The sequence below is a fragment of the Chiloscyllium plagiosum genome, unplaced genomic scaffold (genome assembly GCF_037043375.1).
Source record: "Chiloscyllium plagiosum isolate Xiang-an unplaced genomic scaffold, Cpla_swu_hap1 HiC_scaffold_8, whole genome shotgun sequence".
In the NCBI taxonomy this organism is placed as follows: domain Eukaryota; kingdom Metazoa; phylum Chordata; class Chondrichthyes; order Orectolobiformes; family Hemiscylliidae; genus Chiloscyllium; species Chiloscyllium plagiosum.
In genome coordinates, this window is record NW_028270146.1 from 112,174,590 (window position 1) to 112,183,916 (window position 9,327).

A 9,327-nucleotide genomic window follows, 5' to 3' on the forward strand; every position below is an offset into this window, starting at 1 on the left:
AACGACCCTCCCCCAAGTACCTCCTCCCTACCTTTTATCTTAGCCTGCTTGGCACACCCTCCTCATTCATGAAGAAGGGCTTATGTCCGAAACGTCGATTCTCCTGCTCCTTGGATGCTGCCTGACCTGCTGCGCTTTTCCAGCAACACATTTTTCAGCTCTGATCTCCAGCATCTGCAGTCCTCACTATCTCCTACAGGAAATAGCGCTTAGTGACTTGGTGTTCAGACAATAATCTTTCCCTCAATGTCAGCAAAACAAGGGAACTGACCATTGACTTCAGGAATTGGACTGAAGGACACACACTGGTCTCTGTCATTGGTGCTGATTTGGAGGTGATGGACAGCTGCAAGTTCCGAGTAATAAATATTACAAACAATCAGTCTATCCATGTCAACTCTACAGCCAAGAAAGCACATCAGTGCATCTACCTCCTCAGATGGGGAAGAAAATCTAGCATTTTGGCAATGACTCTGACCAATTTTAACATTGCACTGCAGAAAACATTCTATCCAGATGCTTCGTATGGTAACTGCTCTGGCCGTACTGCAAGAAATTGCAGAGATGCGTGTATCTAACCCAATCCATCCCGCAAATCACATTTCCTTCCATTGACTCGGTCTTGAATTCCCACTGCTTCAGGAATACAGTAACACAATCAAAGGCCCTGCCCACCACCGCAATGCTCTTTCCCAACCTTTTCCATCGGACAGAAGATGCAAATGTTTGAAAATACGCACCAATGGATTCAGGAACAATTTCTTCCGTGCTGTTATCAAACTTATGAATGCACCTGTCATATATAGAGTTGATCCTTTTCTGCACGTGTTCAAAAGCTGTGAAACTATATTAAACTGATGTCCTAATGTAAGGTATGATTTGTACTGAAAAGAATGCAGCACAATATTCTTCACTGTTTCTCAGAATGTATGACTATCATAAAACAAGCAAAATCAATCTGCATACCATACATCTGGGTCTGGTCTGCTCGATAACACTTTAAACCTATGTCTCCTGTGGTCTGTGTAAAAGACTTCCATTATTCATGACTTCTATGCCTGTCATAATTTCGAAAGGATCTATTTAGTCTCCCTCAGCCTCGTCGTTCATGTGAAAGAAATGATTTATTATATTGTCCCGCATCATTTGTGATGGGAGTGGGAGGATTGCAGAGTTTCTGTCTGATCCGTGAGTGCTGAAGTCAATTAGCCTTGTCTATCCGTTGCTTCTTATGGTTTCTGGCATGCAACTATTTCTGTGTCGTAGCTTCACCAGGTAGACACCTTACGTTTAGATATACCCAGTGTATGCACTCATAGAACATAGAACATAGAAAAGTACAGCACAGAACAGGCCCTTTGGCCCACGAGATTTAATCTTAATGTCAAATATAGTAACTTAACCTACGCACCCCTCAACTCACTGCTATCCATGTGCATGTCCAGGAGTCGCACCAATGTCCCCAATGACTCTGCTTCCATGACCACAGCTGGCAACCGATTCCATTCATTCACAACTATCTGCGTAGCGAACCTACCTCTGATATCTCCATTATACCTTCCTCCTAATATTTTCAAACTATGACTTCTCATACCATTCATCCTGCACGGGGGAAAAGTCTCTTCCTTCTGATTGTATATATTCCACACAATATTTTCTATACCTCGATCAGGTCTCCTCTCTTCGTCCTTCACTCCAGAGAGAAAAGTCCGAGCTTGCTCAAACTTTCTTCATAAGGCAAGCCCTCCAGTCCAGGCAGCATCCTGATAAACCTTCTTCCCGCTTTCTCCCAAGCCTCTGCATTTTCCTATAGTAGGGAGACCAGAACCGGACACAATATTCAAAGAGTGGTTTCACCAGGGACTTGTCGAGCTACAGCAAAACCTCGCAGCTCTTAAACTCAATCCCCCTTAAAGAAAGCCAAAGCTCCATATGCTTTCTTAATAACCCTATCCACTTGATGGCAACTTTGAGAGATCTATGTACTTGCATAACCAGATCCCTCTGTTCCTCCACACTGCCAAGGATCCTGTCTTCAATCTTATATTCAGCATTCGTGTTCCACCTTCCAAAATGCATTACTTCGCTTTTATCCAGGTTGAACTCCATCTGCCATTTCTCAGCCCAGATCTGCATCCTATCTATGTCGCGCTGCAACCTGCAGTAGCCGTCTATACTGTCGACGATAGCTGCAACCATAGTGCCATCTGCAAACTGACTGACCCACTCTTCAACCTCCTCATCCAAGTCATTTATAAGAACTACAAAGAGCAGAGGCCCAAGAACAGAGCCCCGCGGGACCCCAATCAACACTGTCCTCCAGTCAGAATATTTTCCATCAACAACCACTCTCTGCCTTCTGTCAGCCAGCCAATTCTGTATCCAGATCGCCAAATCTCACTGTATCCCATACTTCCTGACGTTATAAAATAAAGTCATCTACTCTTCATTTAACCAGGTTTGATTACTGGCTCCAAGTCATAACCCTCCCGTTCATCTGCTTCCCCTGCCCTTCCATTTCTTCGTTGTCATGTCTTTGGAATGTACTTTGTTTAGAGCCTTGATAAATATATACAGTGCATCTTCGAGGCTTTCATTGATTTACACCATGTAGAAGGACTGGTTAATACTTACAAACAGTCTCTAACACACTCATTAAAAGGCAGAGCCTTTAGGAACAGCTGAAACAAAAATAAACCAGGTTTCTTCAGGATTAAAGCACCTATCACTGCCGCGAACAGGGAGAGCTCCTGAGCAGGTGAAGACTTCCCTGTATGTTGTTCAGAGTCCCAAGCTGTTTAGTTGCCTGAGAACCAATCACATCGTTGCTGTTAGCAGAAACCCTTTCTCAGTGGTGAACTAGTGGCAAATTATCAATGAGCTCCTTGTCACAAACAAAGGCTACACCTGTGTATAACTCCGTTCATCTCCAATCACACTTCAATTATTGGGTCACTATCAGGTGAATTGCTGTCAAACCTTGCAACTATCCTCCACTTTCGATCTGTTTGTAAGGTCGCTCTTTTCACATTTTAGTCCACAATTACACTCAATTCTTTTTTTAAGAATTTTTTTTATATGTATTCGCCCTGAGAAAACTAAAATACCATTTCAAAAACGCATTTACTTGCAAAATACATGATGCACAATTTTTATAAAAAGGGCAGTCTATTTATTATTTCTCCCTCTTGCAATGTTATGCAACCTTCACATTTCTTACAGCTTTTACGTATTTCACCATTTGTATTTTAGGACAATATATCTGAATTCACATTAGGTTTTCTAGTGATGTGTATAATAAAATGGTTACAACAAACGACACCATCAAAATATGTTGCATTGTTAATTTGAAACTTTTAAAGAAGGCCAGTGGATTACAATCTGTGTAATTTTATATTTCATTGTTCTTTGTTGGGTGGCCTTCGAAGTGCTGACGATCTAACAGCAATCCCAAAGTCTCCTTTCCTATGGAAGAGGACTTTTCCAATGATCGGTATTGATTCTAATAGAAATATCCTCCAGGTTCTCAATTCCTAATTCATCATCCTGGAACAAGACAGCACGTCGACCCAATTCAGAAGCATCAGCGGCCATTTTGAAAAGACTGGAAAACGCAGGGATGGTAAAAAAGGTGCATCAATTCAAATTGCTTTCATCCTTTCAACATTAACCTCGCACTCTACTAACTAAACCACCTTTCTCTTATTGCGTTCGAAAACTTGTGAAAGGCGCAGCTGCCCGCCCGAAATTATGGTCAAATTTCCTGTAAAGTCAAACAATCCAAAAATCTATTAATTTCTCATTTAGGTTTAGGAACAAGAAATTCTAATAGTATCACTTTTGCTGTCTCCATCAACATCTGGGCGCTTGTGTATGTGCACGTGTCGATATGTGTGCTTCTGTCTGTATGTGTCTTTGCACATCTCTCTGTATATGTGATTGTGTCTGAGTCTCTGTACGTATTTCCGTCTGTCACACACACACACACAGACAGGCACAAAACACACACACACAAACACACACACACACACACACACACAAACACGCACACACACACACACACACACACACACAAACACGCACACACACACACAAACACACACACACACACACATACAGGTTCAAACATAACAAAAACCACATTTCAATTGTTACAATCCCGAAAATAACAGAGAGCCCGTTGCACAGAGGTACAGACCCAGAGATACATAAACATGGAGACATACACTAATACACACAATGAGACACAAACACACTCACATAAGCACAGATAGTCAGGAAGAGATAGATGGGTAGACACACAGAGAATCACAAAGACAGGAACACACGATAATGCACACACACATTCAGAGAAACACATGCATAAAGCCAAACAGATTCAGTGTGCAGTAACTGACACTGCGCTGTGTCTAACCATCTGTAGCACAATCTGTGTCCCATCAGCTCGTTCCCAGTTTTTACAGATGAAATATTGATGAGAAAGTGGGACAGTCGCGTGAGGTCTCTCAGCATAATATCCGTGAAAAGGTGAATCTAGATAAAAAATCATGGTCATTTGAGCAACCAACAGACTTGTACACCACATCCGTGTAATCACTGGATATCCAGCTGTGAAAAGGATTGATGATGATGGCAAGTAGTTATGTTCTCCATAATTAGGTTGAATTAACTTGCAGTGCAGCTTGCTCAGCACCACAGTCACAAACATTCTCTGTCTCCACGATCCACACTCAGTAGCAGTGGAATATAGCACTGACAAGATGCACTGTAGAAATTCGCCAAAGTTCCTCACAGAGCAGCTTCCAGAACCACAGCATTATCGCATGGAATACTGAGCACAGCAGATAGATGGGACACCAGTTGACAATTCCACATCAAGCCACTCGCCACACTGGCTCGGAAAAACGTCTCAGTTCCACAAGCACCATTGTTTTGAAATTCAGGAACTCCCTCCCTTACATCATTATGTGCTTATCTGGACAAAATGAATGGCAGCAGTTCAAGACGCTAACTCATCGTCAACTTCGCCAGAACAATTATATCTGAGTAATACGTGGTAACCCAGCGGCAATGAGCCAAACACATTAATGAACCACAAAATAAAGGTCACTGTTTGGAACCCACGTGCTCCAATGCTGAGCTTTTGAATAAATTGTGTCCATATTCGAGAAAATTGAAATACGATTTCATTTGAATGCATCAAATTCTGAACAGTCTTGTGAGGGTAGATGGTGAGACATTGATCCTGTGGGTCTGGGTATCTGAAACACGATAACACAGTCTCAGGAGTTGCAGAAAAGCTCAGCAGGTCTGACAGAATCTGTGAAGAGACGTCAGTGTTAAACTTACACCATTTCCAGATCTTTTGATTATTATTGACACAACCTCAGGGTAAGGGCAGGTTATTTGGGAATGAGATGAGGAGAGAGCGATTAACTCTAAGGCCACTGAGTCTTTAATATTCTCTGTCCCTGACGATTGCTGATGCACCCTCACTGAGTGCATTTCAGATTGGAAGACACAGATTGCTGGTTTCTCAGGGAGTCACGGGATATGTGGATTGGACAGGAAACTGGATATGACATCTAAGTCTAGCTTTGATTGAATTGACTACTAGAACAGACTGAACATGTTAAACAGGCTGTGTAGAGCTCTCATTCTTTCTTCAGCGTTATCCCCATTCCAATTGTTCAGTAATTATTACTTTTCTAACTTCCTACCGCTCTGTTGAATTCCCCTACTCTCATAACATATGAGCTAACCTTTCCCTTCTCTCGACAGATGTTGCATGACCTTATCAGATTCCTCTGAATGGCCTGTGTTTATTTCAGAGAGAATTACAATTCCCTATTCCTGTTTCTGTGAGAGGAAACATTCTCCAAACCGACTCCTTTAATTCTATTTGTTCACAGAGAAAGGAGGCATTGTTCTGTCCAAATGCATTACATGCTCATGAGGGCATCAATATATTGTGATGAGTTTTAAAATAAAATATATTAAACATAATGAAATTCATGATGAAAACACGAGACCCAATTCGATCTGTAAGGGGCAGGAATTCAGTCATGCGAGGTGAAAGTGAGGACTGCAGATGCTGTAGATCAGTGTCAAGATTAGAGTAATGCAGGAAAAGCACAGCAGGTCAGGTAGCATCCGAGGAGCAGGAGAGTCGACATTTCGGGCAAAACACCATCATCGGGAATGAGGCTGGGAGCATCCATCCTGGTCAGATAAATGGGAGGGAGTGGGGCTGCGGAGAAGGGAGCGGAGAGCGCAATTGATGGATGGAGGTGGGGGTAAAGGTGATTGGTCGGAGAGGACGGTGGAGTGGATAGGTGGGAAGGAAGACTGGCAGGTAGGACAGGCCATGACGATGGTGCCGAGCTGGCAGGATGGAACTCGGATAAGGTGGTCGGAGGAGGAAATCAGGCAAATGGTAAAGGCCAGATTGATGCCCTGGGGTTGGAGGTGCCTGAGGAGGAAGATCAGGCGTTCTTCCACCAGGCGTCGGGTTGTGAGTGAGTGGTGATAGAGAAGTTCCTGGTCCTGCATGTCCTCGGCAGATTCGGAGGGGGAATTCAATTCTCCCTCCGCCAGTTGTTATTCTGTATGTTTCTCCTGACCCATCACAACAGAGATCTGTGTGAATGCGCAAACAACCTTTCTCTATACATTTCACTCAGAATAATGTCAATAACAGGACGGATTAAAACAAAATGCTAGACGTAGGGAATCATGTTACTGTAGAGCCTTTACAGCACTGAGATCAGGCTTTCGGCCCATCATTCACAAACCAGTCTGCACTCCCTCTTGAAACCTCTCCAATTACCCAGATCCCTGTCTGATTGAAGACTGTCTGTGTGGAGTTTGCACATTCTCCCCGTGTCTGCGTGAGTTTCCTCCGGGTGCTCCAGTTTCCTCGCACAGTCCAAAGATGCGCAGGTTAGGGTGGATTTGCAACGCTCAATAGTCAATAGTGTCCAGGTGAGTGTTGGTTATATGGTTAGCCATGAGAAATGCGGGGTTACAGGAATAGTGTAGAGGGTGAGACTTGGTGCGATGCATGATGAGCCGAATAGCCTGTTTCTACACTAAGAATTTTATGATACTATGCTCCATCCCATCTATCTCTGTGGATGAAGAGGACTATCACCTGATCAAATATCCCCTTCAATGGGTCAACGTTTGTTTTCTATCTGACAAAGAACTGCAGATGTTTCAGATCTGAGAGACAGCACAAAAATTGCTGGGAAACTCAGCAGGTCCGGCAGCATTTGTGGGGAGTGAACCTTTTGGATCCAGTGATTGTTCTTAAGGGCTGAAGGCTTCTGATTCTGGTGTTTTCAGACCTGTTGACGTTTTACAAGCAATTTCTTGTTTTGCTTTCAGCCCCAGTTCAGCTGGTGACTATCACGGCCTTGTTATGTGTGTTTGGGAAAAGGGACAATTTAGCTGCTAGTGCGGTGGTGGTGTAGTGGTGAGCATAGCTGCCTTCCAAGCAGTTGACCTGGGTTACATTCCCAGCCATCGCAGTGTTGTTGCTTTTCCTGTGGTTTTGCAAGGAAATGTCTTGAGCACCAACGTTGCATTCTGTGGCGAAATAGATTTGTCAGGTTGCTTTAGGGTTTTCATGGCGATGGTTCCTGTTAATTGCCGTGACAATCCGGGCAGCGCTGCTCGAAAGCTTTCCTCACTGCTGCTGCCCATTGCTTATCTGAATATTGTTCACATCATAAGCTTCGTTTTGTTTTGTTGGAAAAGTGAGGGATTGCTATCGTCAGAAACCTTAAATAATTACAGAAGCCCCTGGAAATTCGGAACAGAATCAACAGCTTCTATCGTGGACAGGAAGGAGGTTTAAATGCGTCAAATTTCTTCAAGGTTAAAATACATTCGCACCTCAAATCCATTTGGAAGCTTAAGAATTACAAACATCACATTATAACTTTTCCTAATCCGTTCAAGTTTCACAATATCATTCCGGTAGCAGGAAGGCCAGATTTGTGTGGTTTATACAATGTTACTATATTCGAACATTGGCTGTTTCGTAATTAAATGATGTTTCATTTCGTTAAGTTTTCCAATAGAGTTGGGTTAGTCCACACTTTGTTTTTTGTTTGTGTTACAACGATAGTGAAAGTAAATTATGTTTCGGTTCAAGCCTGGAAGTTTCACCAATTGAATTGCATTGCCGTACATTTGCCTTCAGGGGAAAAGAAAAAGGGACTTAGACCATCTTCTTAACTCATAGGAGTTTGATCTGGTACAAAACCTCCTCAATTTCGGTCAATAAATGTTCCTACAGTCCGCAACAATGATTTTCACAGATTCGAGGAGGATACACAGACATCGTTATTAATTGTTATTACCTCGGACATGAGACGTTTGGGAATGATATTTCTCAGACCATTGCTCAGCCAAGGTTAAAGGTCTGGAATCCGGCAAAATTGGGAACAATGCATTTCCCAGTAGACTGAGAGGTTACTAACAGAGTGGGAGGTGGAGATTCGGGAACAGAACTACAGGGACATTCCGCTCTGATCACTGACCCTTCACCGTCAGTATATCCGGTACCAGGAATGACTGCCATTGGTCAGAATGACAAAATGTTATTATGGAAAATAAAGAGCATGAAAGTAAGGGAAGGTTTAAAGCATGAACCCCACTGGCGATCTGTTGCAAGCGGTCTGTAGAATGCAGGATGAGATAAGAATAGTGGAATTCTCTCACACCAATTAGCAAAGAAAGGTTGACGCTGAAAGGTCTCGATGGTGAGATTAGATTACAGTTCGTAAAGTTAGGCTTCCTGTTAAGTATCATTATGATTCGATTGGGAACATAAATATTTGGGACATGACATTAAGTATCAAATTAATAGTTAATAGAGTCAGCCTGATTGAGATTATTGACAATAAATAACTAATTATGGCATCGGGAAAATATGAAGTACGGTCTGGAATGAAAGACCATTGTTGCGAAAGTTGACATTAAATATTTAACCGTCAATTAAAGAGATGATGGGAACTAACATCACTGGTTTATTGTGTAGCGAGTGTGAGGTACTTTGATTAATATAATTAGACATGCTGATAAGCAAACAAAGCATGGGAAAAATGTATAAAAAACCATGGACAATGAAGTTCGAGAGCATTCGAGAATCTGCTTTCTCGGTGTCACGGTTTTTCGTTTGCAAATAACAGACCGAATTCTTGAAGTCTCCTGGTGATTCTCTATACTTTTTCCACGACAAAACTCAACAGGTCTGGCATCATCCATGCAGAGAGAATCGTGGACAATATTTAACAACTTCATCAGAACTCAATAATC

The 9,327-nt window shown here is 42.5% G+C and overlaps 1 non-coding gene across 1 annotated transcript; it reads left to right on the forward strand.

Moving 5' to 3' along the window:
• Nucleotides 1-7,460: 7,460 nt before the first annotated feature.
• On the forward strand, nucleotides 7,461-7,532 carry trnag-ucc (transfer RNA glycine (anticodon UCC)). Its single transcript has one exon. It is a non-coding gene; the product is annotated as a tRNA-Gly (tRNA).
• The last annotated feature ends 1,795 nt before the right edge of the window (nucleotides 7,533-9,327 follow it).